The sequence below is a fragment of the Dysidea avara genome, chromosome 2 (genome assembly GCF_963678975.1).
Source record: "Dysidea avara chromosome 2, odDysAvar1.4, whole genome shotgun sequence".
In the NCBI taxonomy this organism is placed as follows: domain Eukaryota; kingdom Metazoa; phylum Porifera; class Demospongiae; order Dictyoceratida; family Dysideidae; genus Dysidea; species Dysidea avara.
The window spans coordinates 8505155-8525078 of record NC_089273.1 but is presented as its reverse complement, the minus strand read 5'-3'; positions in this window follow the sequence as shown (position 1 = coordinate 8525078).

The window sequence follows — 19924 nt, the reverse complement described above, 5'->3', positions numbered from 1 at the left end:
GAGAGGTCAAAGTCTGTCATATTCATCTTGACCTGTACGTTAGATGCCATTTTTATACCAGTGTACCATTCTCCTCTTCTAATTATGAGACCCACCTACCTAAATTAGGAAGGACTGTCCACTATAAATAATGTCTAGTGTTCTGTGGACCAAGCCAACTAGTCTTGCTTTACACATCCTTCACCTCTAAAAGGCAGCAACCCCATATTATCAGGAGTTTAAAAGTGCTGCAAGGCACAAAGGAGCATAATGCTTAGAATATCTGTTTCATCTTTTGTGAAATGCCATTGCAGCTACGTGCCCTTATATAGAAAAAGCAGTGCTTAACTGGTTATGTCAACAAATGCCCCAGCATGTTAGCTAACACAGCTGTGGTATTAAAGGAATGGTGATTTCAATAAGTTCTGTTTTTAAAGCAGAGTTAGTTTACTGTGACAACACTAAAGAGCTGTTCAGTCTCTTCAAGTTTATATAAATAACACACAAGTACTTGACTCATTATGACTTCCTTTGAAACCCAGTACTATAATAAGCTGAATATGATCATGCAATAGACCACTAAGCAGTAGTGAATATAGGATAAATGCCCTATATGGAGTACAGGGCATTCATCCTACACTGTAAAAAAAAGGTGTTTATAAATCACCTTTTGGAGTGCTATAGCTGCCATTTATACCAAGCTCCTCTAAGGGTGTTGTGTTACACCCATAAGGTACTTCAATTACTCCCACGGGGTGTAGAAGATATTTTCAAAGAAAATGGAAATGGAGTGTTTTCTTTGTCGTATAGCCAATCACATTTTCACCGAACAATTTCAAACAACATTATATCATTGACACAAAGAACATACAAGAAACATGGATATGTGATAGTAATACATACATTCAGTATCATCAACTCTTCCTACCTCTTATGGTTTTCAGTTTGTATTTATAATGTAACTAATAAGCATGACTTTTGATTGTGGGTTTCATTTTAAAAGGCTCTGAAGTGAATTACTGCATGGTTGTCACAAGAAATAATTCAGTGTATATGTACAGGTACATGATAATGCCATCACACTGTAATTAACACCTACACAAATCTATTGCATGTACATCTTATGCATATGCATGAATACATCAGTAGTAGAGTCACATGCTATATGTCTTCCACTGTTTTGCCTTCTTCATTGTTTATGATTTAATGTACGTGCAATGCTAGTTGGAAGATATTTTTGTTTGTAAATGCTAGCCTGTATGCTCTTATTGACTTACAAACTTAATGTGTGACCAAATTGTGATAATTTTATTAACTAAACCAGGTGTACATAAACACCAAAGGGTGATGACAAACACCAAGAAGTGTTCAAAATTGAATTAGTGCAGTGCAAACACCCAAGGGTACACTAAAGCAGGTGTGGATGTTTAGGTAACACAGCAACATGGGTGTTTGAGAACACCCAACTTTAACAGTGTACTGGATGAATGTGCATGCGTATATGGCATTCATTGAACTCCCAATATGGAATAGGACATCATCCTATTTTCTTCATTGTACAGCACAAACTCTCTTAACAAACTCCTGAAATTAAGGACTAACATAATGACAAATTTTTGGTTCTATCTGGTAAATATATTTTTTTTACCTTTAAAAGAGGAAAACCTCCACATTACAACAGAGACCAAAAAATTTAGGTTCCAGAATCAGTGGCGTAGCCAGACATTTTGTCATGCCAGGGCAATGGGCGGCAAGCCTTTCAACCATGCAACACACATACACATGCCCATCTTCATAATTATGGACATCAATACAGTATTTTAAAAACGTGTATACATCGCTACGTATACTTATACCTACACTACTGCATGCATGACTAATGTACTTAAACTTACTCTAGGTGAACACTAGCTATTGGCCTTCTTATTCCATATACACATCTCTGTCTTAATACCAGACTTGGAAGAAACCTTAATTAAAATACGAGGCACTAATGGCATTACATCACGTGATGACTGCTCTGCCAGTGACACAGCCTAGAAATAAAAAAAAGAAAACAATTGTTGACTGAATAAGCATTCCATACCATTTGAACTATCACTTAGCAGTATCTACAGGTGCTAATGCCTCAAATATCTCGCCTTTATTCTCTGATTCGAGTTTTGACTGCACCAATAGTAACACAAGTTAATCCAATTGTTAACTGTCCCTCCCACAGTTCCTTGTCCTTCACTCCTTGTCACAATGCTGCGCCTTTTTTTAATCACATGATCTCACTTCATTGACACGGTTAGTAAGTTACGCTATCTACTGGTATCCTTGTACAATAATGGGGTAGCTAACTTTAATCCAGCCGGCCCACGTATTTAATTGCTCAGGGCAGCTGATGGTGGGGGTAAAATGGTCTCAGTGGCCCTGGCTTGCCCGAGTTTGGCTACCAGAATGTCCATAAAGAGGTTCCACCGTATAGGATGAATGCCTTATATGGAATATAGAGTAATCATTCTATATCATTCATATACTCTATCAGTGGTGTAGCCAGGAAAAAATTTTTACCGAGGCAAAGTTTATACATTGAAATAATTGAGAGGGTAAGCTTCTGGACTTAACTCATTCATGCACACTTTCCAGATTGGGTGGTACAGCATTTACAGGTTGACTCTCAGGCTGGATGGAAGAAATTGTTTTAGAAGACTCTAAGCATTTTCTACATGTCATAAGTAATGTTCCAGCTTAGTTAATACTACAGTATATGCATACCATGCTTGAATTAATAATTGCACTCAACACAAAAACTGAATTAGACTACTCCAGAGATAGTTTGAGTGATGAGGCCATCATGGACTGCAATGGAGGTCATAGTCAGTCATGCACACTACTTTTTCAGCATTGACCTGATGTGATGTTTTAAGTCAGAGATTATCTCTTTGATGTGATATTCAACTGCATGTGCTAAACATGTCAAGCTAGGGAGTCTAGGGGCATGCTCCCTTTATTCCCTTAAGGAAAGTTTTGAAAATATATGCTTTGAAATGGCATTTAGAGGCTATTTTTTAAAATTTTAACTGCTAATACATGATATGCATGATAAATTGATTAACATAAATGTAAATGATTTAGACCAAGCAGTGTAATAAGAACAGTGGCTATAATCTGTACTGAATGTTCTATGTTCTATTAGAGTATATTACGATGACTGCTCTATTAGAATATCTCGATCTTTTTACAAATTCAAGTAGCTGAAAAGTGATCCATCCAATGCCGGACGGTGTCACTATGGGTTATGGCCCTGCTTAGTACTACAGCCATAGATACTATTGTGTGTGGTACGGTAATGCTAGCTGTCTAGTATCTAGTAACGTTTGAGTAGAAAATTCAGGGTGCCAAAACTCAGGCCTGCTCAGCCTGTTTAGTTGAGCATTTTTTAGTGAGGAAACTGCCTCGGTTGCCTCAATGGTAGCTATGCCACTGCCCTATAGAAATCTACCTACAGTATATCCTATCCTCCTGCCCTATGCTGTGTCTTTGATTAACCCTTTAACACTGTAGTGGCTTTGCATGACTAAGATGAACAACTTCCACTGGCACATACTAATACAATGCACAGAGTTGAGGTAATGTTTAACAGCATCCTTGATGAATGGGCTTTTGAATTATATTAGTATTGGAGTGAAGGGGAAGGCAATAAAGACCGTTGATTTCAAGATGATGAAAATGCATACAGTAACTCTTCTTCAAATTGTAAAAATGGTCATAGATTCTGCATACTTTATTGTACAGACTTGAATAAAGTTAAACAGATTCACTACATCATGCCCAGTAAAATAGTGGCTAGTTTTGTTGATATTTTTAGCTTTGAATGTCAGTGATAAGAAAACTTATGAAAATTATGAAAGGAAAAGTGTCTACAGCTGTTTGGGATGCTGAGATCTCCTTATTGGCATGATACTCTTTGAGGAGATTCACCAATACATGCAGTGTTGCCCGAACTACCAGCCCATAGACTATGACTGCAGCTATTTTGTATCTGAAATAATTATGCACAAACGTTTCTGAATTGTAGTATATGGGATTGCTGCAGATGTTCTGGCAGCTACTGTTGGATTCTATCAAAGTGACTCATACTGTGTAGATGGCAGATGGTTACAGGGTAGTGTTACAGATATTCATGCAGCTATACATGTAAAGATCATACGGTAATTGTTTGATGTAAATGTAACAGTCATGGAATGATGTTTAATGTGATGTGATGTGTGACATTCTAGTGATTTTATGCTTGTCATATGCATTGCTAATATTCTGTCAAGCACATCAAACATTTGGGTACCAACAAGGAATGAAAGAATAGGATTAGAAATTGACTGGGCAGTAGAAAAGATTTACAGACATAGAGCAGAAGATAATGAAATGAATTTGATACAGACATAAATGCAAAGTGAACACTGAACAGTCAAATATTATTAACAGCTGTAATTGCAAAATGACAAGAGAAACAGAAAAAAATTAGACCGATGTCTTTGACCCTTGTATAAGACTTATGTGGGAGCTTTCATATAATGGACTATATAAGTACATAAAAATAGCTATATGATTATGATTAAAGTACCACTAAAGGCACAGCCTGTATACCGGATCAGTACAAAATACACTCAATTCTACAAAAACAAACCTAGAGTCAAGTAAGTAGCTATCAACATAAAAGGAACTTAAAACCATTTACAGAATCAGTGTTAACTACAAATGTTGGAAAAGCATTCCAGTCATTTATCAACCTCTTGATAAAGTAATTGGATCTAAAGTTGAGTCTGATTCGATATATGATCAACTTAAACTGATGTCCACTGGTGGCAGTGGTATTGGAGTTAGAATTATAATGTGGAGAAATCTGTACTGAAATAGTTATTAAGAAGTGCGTATATATAATAGAATCAAGTCCCCTCTGTGACAACTGTGGGCTACAGATGATAGATGAAGTGTAGACAGCCTCACTGTATGACATATTTTCGAAATCATGTAGCTCTTCACTGAATCTTCTCAATTTTTCTTTGACCAAGGATACATGATGGTCCCCATACTGCATTACAATATAATGTATATACAGATACTGTTACAGTAACTTTATAACAACCGTTTCAAAGAAGCCCAAGCATAAATGTGTAGGTGGCTGCCACATCAGGACTTCTCCATTCCATACAAATAGCAGGAATTCCCAGATGTTGGCAGCTGTAAGTACTATGATTTCTATAAAAATTGTAGTGTATAGATGCAGTATAAATGTTAAACTATTTTGTTGCCATTGAAACTGCTCAAGCCAGCTCTAAGAAAATGGTTATGGCTATAATAATATTATATAGACTGACGTAGGAAATGTCCACTAATATGTATATCTACAGGTGTGTTATGACCTTGGTCCCTTGTTTTCTATTTCTATAATCCCTGCTAATAAATTTAAAATCCCTAAAATTTCTTGGAACATGTTCTTCTAAGTTTGATTTTAGTATTGCCAGTAACATCAGCCACTTATATTCAAGTTTTTATCCTTCTATGTTTCCCATTATACTGCAGTAACATAATGCTTCCTTCTAGGACTCTAGGGGCTGATTTAGAGGGTTGGCTAGCCTCCCCCCTTACTTAGCCAAGAAACTGCATTTATATAATCATGATATATTCTACAGGCTAGCCACCAGTATGCATGTTTGCACAGACTACCAAAATAATAATGATGTTGTATTCAATCATCATTATTGATTTATTTATTAGTGAACTATCCCTCTAGGAACCTGCAAGAAGGCCACAGTGAGTATGTAAAGTAGGGAGTCAGAAACCTGAAGCTGAAAAGTACACCGAATGCAGAACAAAATTCCACACCAGGTGACAACTTGATCCACAGATAGTTAACGTGATGTGCACTTCTATTGTAACTCTAATTGCATCAACAATTCAACATAATGGAGAGTCAAATCCCTGCATTATCAAGATTTCCTAACTTGTCATCTGTCATGATAACATGTATTCTAACCACAAATGAATGTCAAAAATGATCTTTTTGCTTCAATACTGCCAATAGGCTGTATTGCCAAGTTCTCATTTGGTTGGAAAAACTGCAGTTTTACTGAACATAGTTCTCAACTTAGAATTACACAGAATTAATGGCAATGAGCTTGCCATATAAGTGATTTAGCAAGCTCACTATGAAGGTTGTCTTCTGCTGGTGACAAGTGATTCCATTTTGACTTTAACATACATATATATATATATATATATATATCAAGACACACGGTAGTGTGTCGTGCGGCACAAGAAGCCGGCGCGTAACACCCGTGAGTATATTGACAGGAAGAAAGAAAACGCAATTTTCGCACCGCCGTAGCTCTGTGCTTCCTTGATGAAACAAGACGATTTTTGCTGTGGACATGTCCTCCAACTGCAGCACTCCACATTCCAAATTTGAGCGAAATCGCTTCAAGCGTTCCCGAGATATGCGACTTCAAAAATTGGCTCAGTTTCTTCGTTTTTTTTTCTTCTTTTTCTTCTTATTTTTCTTTTTCTTGTCTCACACTTACAAAAACTACTATAAAACGCGAACGCCACATCCGATTGCCTTGAAATTTGGCACACAGAAGGGGGATATAAAGGCGCATCTCGGTACCAACTTTGGCTGGAATACGATAAACAGGCAAAGAGTTATGAGCGATTATTCACAAAAAATAACACCAATATGTTGTCACGCCTACAGGGTAAACCGCGTATGGGAAAAAGCTGAAACTCGGTGGGTGAATAGGTTAACTATTGAACCTCAAACCTTTTGTGGTTTGAAAGAAATCGAGCTAAAAAACAGGAAGATACAACGAAAATACCAACAGTGTGTAACAGATACGCAATCGAGATTAGCTAATAAAAAACGACTGCTTGCCACGCCTACCAGATAAACCGCTTGGGGTAATGCTTTGAAAATCGTTGTACAGGTGGAGTAATCATCTTAGAAAGGCTCATCAATGGTGTAGAAGAATCAGACTTAAAACCACGGAGTTATAACACGAAATCCAACTTGGTGCAGCAAGTGCGAGATCGAGATACTCTAATAGAGCAGTCATCCTAATAGAGCAGTCACCCTGAAAAGAATTCAAGAGATCAGCTAGAAACAAGAAACCTGTACAGAGATCAGCTACACACACAGTCACCCTGTACAGAGATCAGCTAAAAGAAGTTACCTTGTAGGGAGTTCATGCATCTATGGAAAGAGATAGTTCAGCTAGAAGAAATCACCTTGTAGAGTTCAGCTACAAAGAAACCACCATGTAGAGAGTTCAGCTACAAACAAATCGCCCTTTAGGGAGATGAATAGAAGAAGTTACCTTGCAGAGAGTTCAGCTACAAAGAAACCATAATGTAGAGAGTTCAGCTACAAACAAATCTCCCTGTAGAGAGATCAGCTAGAAGAAGTTACCTTGTAGAGAGTTCAGCTTCAAACAAATCACACTGTAGAAAGATCAGCTAGAAGAGGTCACCTTGTAGAGAGTTCAGTTACAAAGAAACCACCATGTAGAGAATTCAGCTACAAACTAGTGACCCTGTAAAGACATCAGCTAGAAGAAGTACCTTATAGAGAGTTCAGCTACAAAGAAACCATTATTTAAAGAGCTCAGCTGCAAACAAATCACCTATACAGAATTCAGCTACAAACAAATCACCATGTAGAGAGATCAGCTAGAAGAAGTTATCTTGTAGATAGTTCAGCTACAAACAAATCACCCTGTAGAGAGATCAGCTAGAAGAAGTTAACTTGTAGAGAGTTCAGCTACAAAGAAACCATCATTTAGAGAGTTCAGCTTCAAACAAATCACCTGTAGAGAGTTCAGCTACAAACAAATCTCCCTGTAGAGAGATCAGCTAGAAGAAGTTACCTTGTAGAGAGTTCAACTACAAACAAATCACCCTGTAGATAGAAGAAGTCACCTTGTAAAAAGTTCAGTTACAAAGAAGCCACCATGTAGAGAGTTCAGCTACAAACTAGTGACCTTGTAGAGACATCAGCTAGAAAATTTACCTTGTAGAGAGTTCAGCTACAAAGAAACCATTCTGTAAAGAGCTCAGCTGCAAACAAATCACCTGTACAGAATTCAGCTACAAACAAATCACCCTGTAGAGAGGTCAGTAGGAAGAAATTACCTTGTAGATAGTTCAGCTGCAAAGAAATCACCCTGTAGAAAATTCAGCCACAAACAAATTGCCCTGTAGAAAGATCAGTTAGAAGAAGTTACCTTTTAGAGAGTTCAGCTACAAAGAAATCATTCTGTAAAGAGCTCAGCTGCAAACAAATCACCTGTACAGAATTCAGCTACAAACAAACCACCCTGTAGAGAGATCAGCTAGAAGAAGTTACCTTGTAGAGGGTTCAGTTACAAAGAAACCACCATGTAGAGAATTCAGCTACAAACTAGTGACCCTGTAAAGACATCAGCTAGAAGAAGTTACCTTGTAGAGAGTTCAGCTACAAAGAAACCATTCTGTAAATAGCTCAGCTGCAAACAAATCACCTATACAGAATTCAGCTACAAACAAATCACCCTGTAGAGAGATCAGCTAGAAGAAGTTAACTTGTAGAGAGTTCAGCTACAAAGAAACCATCATTTAGAGAGTTCAGCTTCAAACAAATCACCTGTAGTGAGTTCAGCTACAAACAAATCTCCCTGTAGAGAGATCAGCTAGAAGAAGTTACCTTGTAGAGAGTGCAGCTACAAACAAATCACCCTATTGAAAAATCAGCTAGAAGAAGTCACCTTGTAGAAAGTTCAGTTACAAAGAAACCACCATGTAGAGAATTCAGCTACAAACTAGTGACCCTGTAAAGACATCAGCTAGAAGAAGTTACCTTGTAGAGAGTTCAGCTACAAAGAAACCATTCTGTAAATAGCTCAGCTGCAAACAAATCACCTATACAGAATTCAGCTACAAACAAATCACCCCGTAGAGAGATCAGCTAGAAGAAGTTAACTTGTAGAGAGTTCAGCTACAAAGAAACCATCATTTAGAGAGTTCAGCTTCAAACAAATCACCTGTAGTGAGTTCAGCTACAAACAAATCTCCTTGTAGAGAGATTAGCTAGAAGAAGTTACCTTGTAGAGAGTGCAGCTACAAACAAATCACCCTATTGAAAAATCAGCTAGAAGAAGTCACCTTGTAGAAAGTTCAGTTACAAAGAAACCACCATGTAGAGAGTTTAGCTACAAACTAGTGACCTTGTAGAGACATCAGCTAGAAAAGTTACCTTGTAGATAGTTCAGCTACAAACAAATCACCCTGTAGAAAGATCAGTTAGAAGATGTTACTTTGTAGAGAGTTCAGCTACAAAGAAACCATTTTGTAAAGAGCTCAGCTGCAAGCAAATCACCTGTACAGAATTCAGCTATGAACAAATCACCCAGTAGAGAGATCAGCTAGAAGAAGTTACCTTGTAGATAGTTCAGCTACAAACAAATCTCCCTGTAGAGAGATCAGCTGCAAAGAAATCACTCTGTAGAAAATTCTGCCAGAAACAAATTGCCCTGTAGGAAGATCAGTTAGAAGAAGTTACCTTTTAGAGAGTTCAGCTACAAAGAAACCATTCTGTAAAGAGCTCAGCTGCAAACAAATCACCTGTACAGAATTCAGCTATGAACAAATCACCCAGTAGAGAGATCAGCTAGAAGAAGTTACCTTGTAGATAGTTCAGCTACAAACAAATCTCCCTGTAGAGAGATCAGCTGCAAAGAAATCACTCTGTAGAAAATTCTGCCAGAAACAAATTGCCCTGTAGGAAGATCAGTTAGAAGAAGTTACCTTTTAGAGAGTTCAGCTACAAAGAAACCATTCTGTAAAGAGCTCAGCTGCAAACAAATCACCTGTACAGAATTCAGCTACAAACACATCACCCTGTAGAGAGATCAGCTAGAAGAAGTTACCTTGTAGATCGTTCAGCTACATACACTTCACCCTGTAGAGAGAGCATCTAGAAGAAGTCACCTTGTAGAGTGTTCAGTTACAAAGAAACCACCATGGAGATTTCTGTAATCAATATAATATTATGTGTTATATATATATAATTTGTACATTTACTGATAAAATATTTAAAGTACATCTACTTCATCTTTTCTTCTTCCTGTGGTAAAGAAAAAAAGCATAGGTTAAAAAAGTCCCAAAGCTGGCCAAAGGCCGGCTTTGGGGTATACAAATACAAAAAGAAATGAAATTTAATCCAAAACAGCCAAGCTGTAAAAAAAGTGTGCGGCCCTCAGAAAGGCTATGGTGAAAAAAGATGTGAAATCCAAGGTGGCGGCCAAGAAATGGCTGTGATGGTAGGTTAATGGTAAAAATTTTAATAATGACAATTCAGGTGAATTTTGTGCCAAGACCAAGCGGCACCAAATTCACCTGAATTGTCGTTATTAAAATTTTTACCATTAACCTACCATCACAGCCATTTCTTGGCCGCCACCTTGGATTTCACATCTTTTTTCACCATATCCTTTCTGAGGGCCGCACACTTTTTTTACAGCTTGGCTGTTTTGGATTAGATATATATATACTGTATATATATATACTCCAACTTTTCAAACACACCTTAAGTAGCTAAAGTCTAGTAGCTAAAGTCTAGTAGCTAAAGTCTTTGAGCAGGCTGTAGGACCAGGTGTCCTACAGACCTTCAGCACTTGTGCTGTAAAGCATTAATAAATAAATTTAAAAAAATATTTATATATATATGTAAATAGTGGCTGTATGCTCTTTGCGTGACATGTAGTATCAGTGCACAAAATTCAAAATGTGCTTTTTTTATCTGCTGAAAATCTGGTGTCTATTTTATAATTAAATCAAGCAATGGAATTTTAATTGTAATTCTCCAATAATCGGTTGGTACACACACTGCAGGATTTAGTCTAGTTAATGACTACTTAAATTACAATACAGGACATATTTTCATGACTACCAACATGACTCGAGCATTGAGATTTAGTGTTTTACAGTAAATTCAAATTCAATTATGCTCAGTATTAATTTTGCTTTTCCTGCATGAAGTTGTTTGTAATATATACTACTTGACTTCATCAATATCTATGACCAAATTTTGGAAATCACTTATATGGGTGCATTAGACATATTAAATATTTAGTTCCTTTAAAACATGAAGTGTGTCAGACACACTTGAAGTGTGTCAGAAGTGTGTCTGACACACCAAAAAAGTCACAATACACATGGTGTGTATGCTGCAACATTTTTTATGTGTCATACACGCTTCACTTTTTACAGTGCTAAATATTATAGCATTCACTGCTCAATTTCTACCCACCCTTGAGTGAAATATATTCTTGCTAAAAACAGCAGCATCTCAATTTATGAAAATTCCGATTGTTTCTCAATAGTTTAACCAAAGTACCCTCCTGCAGTCATCCTTGTAAGCATTCAGCAATTGGCTTGAATGGCTTTAAATGCTCATTTTAAAGCAAAACTGTAGCCATGTGTTCAAAGTGATGATTCAGTCCACTGGCTTCAAGATTCAGATTCCTTAGTCCAATTGGGATAAATTTCACTATCATCCTTAGCACGTAAGCAGATCTGTCCCCAACATTTTAAGGTAAGGATATAACTCTAGAATTGTAGTGAATGTACTTATGGTCAATCTTGTATTGTACAGACCATTTATTTAGTTCTTCTTTGCAGATGGAAGCACTCAATCATGTGCTCAAAAGCCTAAATTTTTTTGCAACTCTAAAATTAATATTTGTTGATATTTTGACCATATTAACAGCTTGCCAATAGTTGAGGAGCTGATGAGATAAACTACATTTATACTGTGTAAGCAGCAACCTTGAAATTCAGCATCTGGTGCCTTTTCTTTATTGTGTGCCTGCATGTGAACAAGAAAATAATGGACTCTAAGAGGTTGTAGTATCATATGCCTGCTCTCGAAAATTATGGCTTTATATATGACCTTATGGTGTAGTTGTCCACTTCACATTATAGCATTGCAGTTGTCAACAGTTGGCATTAATCAACACATAATCAGTTTAAGTCAAAATCTCTTCCAGATTCAATCTCAGGAAGACAAATTTTTAACCATTTCCTGGAGGTCATGCTCCCAGACCCCCTAGAGTAAGTGTATGCTGCAGGGGTGTAGCCAAGGGTGGGAACCATAGTCATGGTACTGTATCTTTAAGTCACAGTGAGTGATAATCGTCAGTAGTATTCAGTGTGGATGGTGCTGGCAGCAAACGATTTCATTTCAGTGGACTTGTTAAGCATATATTTTCATAAGGAAAGTACCGTATGGCTTAACTTACTGCTGATGGAAGAAAACGGGTAAACATACTCTTCTAGATAACAATAATGGCATATGCAAATGGAGCTGGAAATGGAGAATAGATCAAGTCATTATAAAGTGTCACATGCACAATTTGCACTGATTAACCGAGTTGTGGTTTACACCAAATTCATGCAAAATGTACGTTGGCTGCTATAAGTCTGGGACAAAGCATTTTTGGCATGCTGATATTTGTGATAAGACTCTATTTATAGTTCATAAATTAGCACCTCCGGCCTTCATTTGGGGCCATGTGGCATTTACTTAAAAAAGCATTACATATCGCTGTGGTGGTTGGTGTGTAAGTTATACTGCCAGTTGATTGTAGTAAATGTGTGATGAACTGTTTAGATAGTTGGTTCTTGTAGGTTCAGCAGTTTGATGTCACGTGATGCTTGGCTACGATGATCGTCGGTGGATGCCTGCCCTACAAGTTTAATAGAATAGCATATAGCTAGTAAATGTTTGCATGCATGCAAGCAGCATTTGTTTACACTATAGGCATAGGTAGCTGTAGGCCTTGTGTGCATACATTTGACACTTTTCATATTTTTCTTTGATAATGTCTCACTTGAAAGTGAGCGTGTTTCTTGTGTGTGTACTTAAGTTGATGTTATGCCCAACCATCAAATATTGGCTGGCTACGCCCTTGGTATGCTGTATGAGTGTGTTATGTACACTAACTGTAACTTTCTGTATAATTTTACTCCCAACCCAACTTGAAACTTAGCCATCCCTGTGATAAATTTCTAAATCAATGCCTGGCCATAGCCATTTTTTAGGGCTGGCTGGACAATTATATCAAGAGTTCATAATATGCAGTAGTAAGAGAGAGTATAATCTAACTGGAATTCATCAACAAATGTACTGCCAGTAGTAGACCATCAACACTTTACTCTGTCCTTTACAATAGTGGCTTCATCATAATTCAACACTGATCAATAATTTTTTCTTATCATCAGACAATCAGTACCTGTCTATACCATCACAGTAATCAAAAGGTGAACTTGTGGCAGTGCATTTGCACAGGCTACAGGGTATATTGGGCATTTGACACTCTCTCTTACTTAATTACTTTACTATTACTACTATTAACACTTTACAGTGATCAGCACTGAAGATTTGACAGCAACATGTGCTGCAGCTTTAGGATTATCTATATTATGAACTCATGATAATAATGGCAGTTATAGCTACATTAATAGTTATACCATGGCACGAGTGCTTTGCCTGATATATATGCACAAGCACGAGGGCCGCGCAGGCCCGAGTGCGTATATACAGGCAAAGCACAAGTGCCCTGGTATAACTATAACTAATATGTTCTACTTTAGCATGTAGACCCACCTAATTGGCAAAACCTTTAGTTGCTATACCCTTCCCTTATACAGGGAAACAAATAAGTTGTGATTGTGGGATTGAATTTTGCCAAACAAACTGTGATTGTAGGATTCAATTTTAATACATCAAAGAGTAGCTTGATTTTATATTTGCTAATATAGCAATTTTAAGAGTTAATTATGTTACATTAATTGCTACATTTACAAAAGTAAAAAAAAAACCAACTACTGTTGATGTATTAAAATCGAATCCCACAATCACAGGTTGCTTGGCAGAATTCAATCCCACAATCACAGCTTGCTTGATTCCCTATATAAGAGAAGAGGATAACAGTATAACATCAAAGAAATTTGATGATTTCTGGATATAGTGTGCACTCCTATTAGGGACCCGCCGATTATGCTGGCATAATTTTAAGCATAATAGGTACCTAAAAGCATTGAGCATAATGCCAGCATAATAGGTTAAATATTTGTACGATAGTGTAAATTCTTGCTGGAAAAATGACAATTGCAAAATAAGATCAATATACTCTAATAGAGCAGCCAGTAACTCTAATAGAACAATCATCAAACTGACTGTTCTATTAGAGTATATCGATCTTTTCTCTTACATGCAGGCATGCAACAAGAATTTATTATTTGTGTTCCAGCCACTCATTTTTTTCTTTCTATATAGTATTAAACTAGTAGCAAAGCATATGAACTAAGGCATGGACATTGAGCATAATCGAGCATAATAGGTAAATATTGAGTATTAATTTAAGCATAATAGGTGAATTTTTGAGCAGTGCAGCATAGCATAATAGGTAAAATTATGAGCATAATCGGCGGGTCCCTAACTCCTATTAGGTGTGTAATGTCTCAAGTTAACGAGATATGTACCACTCTGCGTGGGCAGTTCAAAGGCACCGCCAGTGCCATAATTTGTATATTGCACTGCTGCAGACCGCAGCGAGTGCATTATAACTTATAACGCACTGGTTGTGGTTTTGTAGACCACAACGAGTGCATTATAAGTTATAATGCACTGACCGCAGTGCAATATACAGATATTGCACTGGCTGCGGTTTTGGCACAAGTGCCGGTGGCGAAGACCACTACGACACCTCACCTAATAGGTGGAAAGACACTTCACAGATCACTCGAATTCTTTTATAGCCTGACATGTAAAGGTCGATTGTGGGCCATAACGTCACCAATACGTATAATGTTTACAAGCAGCCAATGGCGATCGAAAAATCCAACGCGGGTGGCCACAACTCTAGTCTACATATATATAAACGTGCTTATACACCTTACTAGTCTGGTGCCATCTTAGTCCAGATTAAACTGTAGTCCACTTCGACAATGACTCAATAAAACAAATATATTCTAAATAATACTAACCTTTACGTTCGATTGTGGTAACCAGTTTTGTCATGCCACCAGATTCGAGTTTAGCCAGTGTGAATAGTAAGAATTAGACTAGTATCGTTTAGTAGTTAGGTTTTGTTTACTTAAACCGTCTATTTAGCTGCTTTTTTTTGCTCGAGAGAATCACTATGGCGATTAGTCTGGTGCTTAGTCTATATGGGACGCTGAGCACTACACGATGAGAGTCGAACAGCGAATGCAGGTTAGTGATATAACCCATAGCGTACTAGCTTTCAATATCTCAGGTGGCTGCAGTACTGCAAGGGGAACGTCATCGCAACGCCCGGCTTGGTTACCCACAATCGATGTTAGAAACCTGGCCTTTATAAGTGTTACAGCTGTCTTGTGAGACTCTCCCCACCTATTAGGTGAGTGGTACATAACAGTTATACAACGTGCACTCGTGCTCTGCCTGTATAAACGCACTTGCCTTCGGGCCTAACGGCACTCAGGCTCGTGCGTTTATATCAGGCAGAGCACTCGTGGCCGTTGTATAACTATATAATATGCACTGGTGGCAGTGTGTATATCGCGTTAAGGAAGTGTGTAACAAGATATACGCACTGCCTTAACGAGATATACGCACTGGTAGCAGTGTGTATATCTTGTTAACATTTTGAGTCAGTGAGATATGTGATATATATGCACTGGCTTTCCTTTGATCTGAGGTGTGAAAGTGACACATGTTGAATAATTTAACTGCCATATATATAATCGCAAGTTCGTAGTATAAGTAAGTAAGAGAGAGTATCAAATGCGCAATATACCCTGTAGCCTGTGCAAGTGCACTGCCACAAGTTCACCTTTTATGCCTGTGATGGCATACATACAGGTATTGATTGTGTGATGGAAAGAAAAAATATTGATTGGTGTTGACAAGACTATAAATTACTCTTGGTGTTGAATATAATGAAGGCACTATTGTAAAGGACAGAGTAAGGTGTTGATGGTCTACTACTGGCAGTACATTTGCTGAATGAATCCCAGTTAGATATTCTCTTACTACTGTATATAACAGTGGCGGACTCCAGGATCCCCCTCCTGACCTTATGGAGGAGCCAGCCATACTTCTAGTAAATACTAAGGTCAAGATCAGTTTATGAAACTCTTCAAAATGTGCATATCTTGATAGTATTTATTGCAAACTCATCTGAAACCAAAGCCAAACTAGCCGTGAAATTGTCAAACCGGGAACATCTTCGTGCAAACTAAGCGCCTCTAAAATAATTATCGTGTTGCTGTTGTTTAAGACATTTAGAGCCTTTGAACAGCATCTAAAAAGCCAAAAAGGCAAAAATCAAAAGCGAGACACTACTAAGAGTTGATTATTTGCTGCTTCAAAAATGCAGCAACTAACAAGAAAATCTGCTCTCCCCATCCACCTACCAACTTAGCTTGTTTGTGCCCCTCCCCTTGCCAGCTCCTAGATCCACCCCTGTATAATGAACTCTTGATCATATAACTGTCCAGCCCGAGGGGTCAGCAACGGGATAAAATTTGTGTAAAAGATTTTAAATCTTGAGAGTTACAGGGATTTATAAAGATTTAAAGAGATTTATAAAGATTATCAGATTTACCTTAAGATTTACTGATTTTTACAGATTTATAAAGACTTACTCTGCAGATTTATCAGAATTTTCAAGAGTTTTGTTGACAAGCTTAAGTTGCATGTTTATATAATAATAATAATGCTTTACAGAATAGTAATTCTGAGGGTCTACCAGTAATATCATCACATAATTTCATATGTAAGAAATAGTCTTGTAGAACCATTTGTGACCAGGATCCTTGCTGCAACTAAAATTAAATCAAGCAATCAAAAGGTAAATTTTCACTACATCAAGCAATCAAGAGGTCCTAAAATTGGATGATCAAGCACCTTAGCCAACCAATATGTTCATGAGAGTTTACAAGACTTTGCTAAATCTAAATCGTCAAGCAATCAAGGCACCTTTTTGGATGAAATCAAGTGATCAATTTTACCATTCAAAAATCTTTATCCCAGTAGCAAATGGTTCTACAAGACTGAGTAATGACTACCCCTTGTACCGTGAAAATTTATACCACACGTTCTATTTATTTAATTGCAATTAAATTAATGAAATCTGAAAAGTACATCAACAATAACAATAAGCTACAAACTCTTTTGACAGTTACTACAATGTCACTTCTTTCCTTTCTTAACTGTACTGCTAATGCAGCTCAGATGATACCAGTCTTTACACTTGTTCCACAATACCATCTTGGTTCCATCATCTGTGTTTCTACAGCAGCAAAATACATCTACCATGATTGTATTAGGACAATCCTCCTCTGTCTTATCGCAGCAAACAGCTGGACTGTACCATTTTCTAAATGACTTAGTAAGTAATTTCTCATAATCTTTTGCATGTACACAAAAGTGCTGGGGTTTTCACCATGAGCAAGTGCTGCACAGTATGCAGTAGCAAACACACCACAGTCATTTTCTCCAGCCTGCTTGTTAGTATTAGCAAATCTTACTGTAATGTATTTCTTTGGTGTTTTATCGATTGTGCTAGAAGTGATTTTGTGCTTTGGTGCAATGTAAAGTGCAATGAATCATATATAGTTACATTGAACCTGGATCCATTGTAGATACCGTTATCCATTGGTTTCCATTTACATGCAAAATTTGCACACTTTCAGGCATTAAAACATTTTCTTCGCACAATACGAAAGTGCACTCCTCAAGCCCTTTCAAGTCTGGAAACTACTTCTTTAGAATAAACTGAACAGCACTTAGATGTGTGCCCCATAATCACTGTCCATTTGAAATATTTACTTATCTGTATTGTACAATGGAATCCGTTCAATACGTAGCCACAATTCAGAAAATTTGGTACCACCTGTGCCATCATTACTCTATATGGAGCTCTATGTTAATGCTTCGCTCAAGGGTTAGTTCTATAGAGTTAACCAAAAGTTTAGCTATCGTTTCAAATATTACCTTGAGTTTGACTGCATGGTCTAAGGGCAGGTCGTGGTAGTTTGGGATTGTGTCTGAGATGAGGTTTCTATCGAATTGTCCCTCTCATTGTCCACGCCTTCACCCCCAGATGATCGAGCAGGCTTGTTGAATTCATGCACTCACTTGATGCTTCGCTTGATGCTGCTATATATTGTTTCCTGGAGCATAAATCTTGAGATAAATCTTTATTCTCCATTACATAGACAACTGCAACTGGATACAAAGTGAGAGTGCAATTAGAAAAGCGACTAAAACACGAGGCACAAACCTTCTACTGCTTCTATCAATCTTACACTTACAGCTGCAGCTAGCACGCGGTAGCACCTTCGAAAACGTGCTGCGAGTGTGACGCATTAATCACGTGCGATTCGTTTACGGGAGATTGCGGATAATTTTCATTCGAAAATTTAAGATTTACACTTAGATTTTTATCGCAGCGTACGAGATTTACGCTTGGTTGCGGACCCCTCGGTCCAGCCAGCCTTTTAATGACTCATCATTTTCTTGATGCTAATGATGACGATATAGCTAGTATTGCGCATGCAGCTGATCATTGCACAATAACCAGTGTTGGGGGTAACAGGGGCGGATCTAGGATTTATAAAAGGGGGGGGGGGGGGGGGCTAACTCAAGGTACTAATCTCTTGGGTAGAGGTGTGTGAATGGAACTAGGGGGGTCTGGGGCATCCCCCCCCTCCCCCAGGAAAATTTTGAAAAAGATGCTAAAATACTGCAATTTGGAGACATTTCCACATAAAATTCATACCTGTAGATATTTTATATACTGCCTTTAGATTATAGTTATGTCTCTCTGAAGCATTTTGGTAATGGAAAAGTTTGGGTAGGTACAGACAACCAAGTACATGATGCACCCCTCTCACAATTGCACAACACTGAATAGGTGCATGTTAGAATAAGAATGTTGAAAGTGGAAAATTTTGAAATTTGAATATACAAGATTGAATCTGAGAGCATTTTCATGGAAATTGTGTACCTGAATTAAGTATTGCCATACATATTAACTACACAAGTAGATGAATGAAGCCCTTTAAACAGACCAATGCACTTCATTGTATGTATAGGTGCAGGCAGATGTAGAAAAATTTCATAACAGAACCAACTACATGTTTCTAGTGAATGTTCTATTAGAGTAGTTAGCTGACTGCTCTATTAGAGTATTTCGATCTTGTACACCTCCAATGCTGATCCGGGTCCTTGTTGCATAAACTTTAGCATAAATCAACTGATAATACCTTGGAAAGATGTTTATAAGGTGGTTTTATGAGTATTTGTATTATTAGTGATCATATAATTATGCTAAGACAAAATTTCATTATAATACTCAGCATATTGATCAAGTAAAGCCTAAATATGAATGGGGGCTTCAGCCCCCAAAGCCCCCCCCCTGGATCCTCCCCTGGGTAACGCGTTACATAAGTAACATATTTGGTGATCTTATTACTTTTGTGGTAACTCAGTAATAAATTATAACGAAATGCGCTATAAAAACAGGTAATATAACTCAACTGAGTTACTTTACTTACTAATGTAACGCGTTCGAAGTAACAAAGCCTGCTGAATGAAGCTTATTCACCAGCTTCTTACTTATAACCAAGATTTGCACATTGCCCAGCAAAGCAATCATGTCACGTGATAAAGTGGTATAGTTTCACTTAAGGCTGTGGATACAAAGTACTGTAATATTGTAGGTACTTTATTTTTTGGATAATATGTAACTGTAACTAAGTAGTTCTGTTGCAAGTAAGATGTAATATGTCACTAGTTACTTAATATAAAAGCAACTGTCCCAACACTGACAATGCATTTATTGTTATCAACTGCTTAAGTGAATCACGTGATACTTGT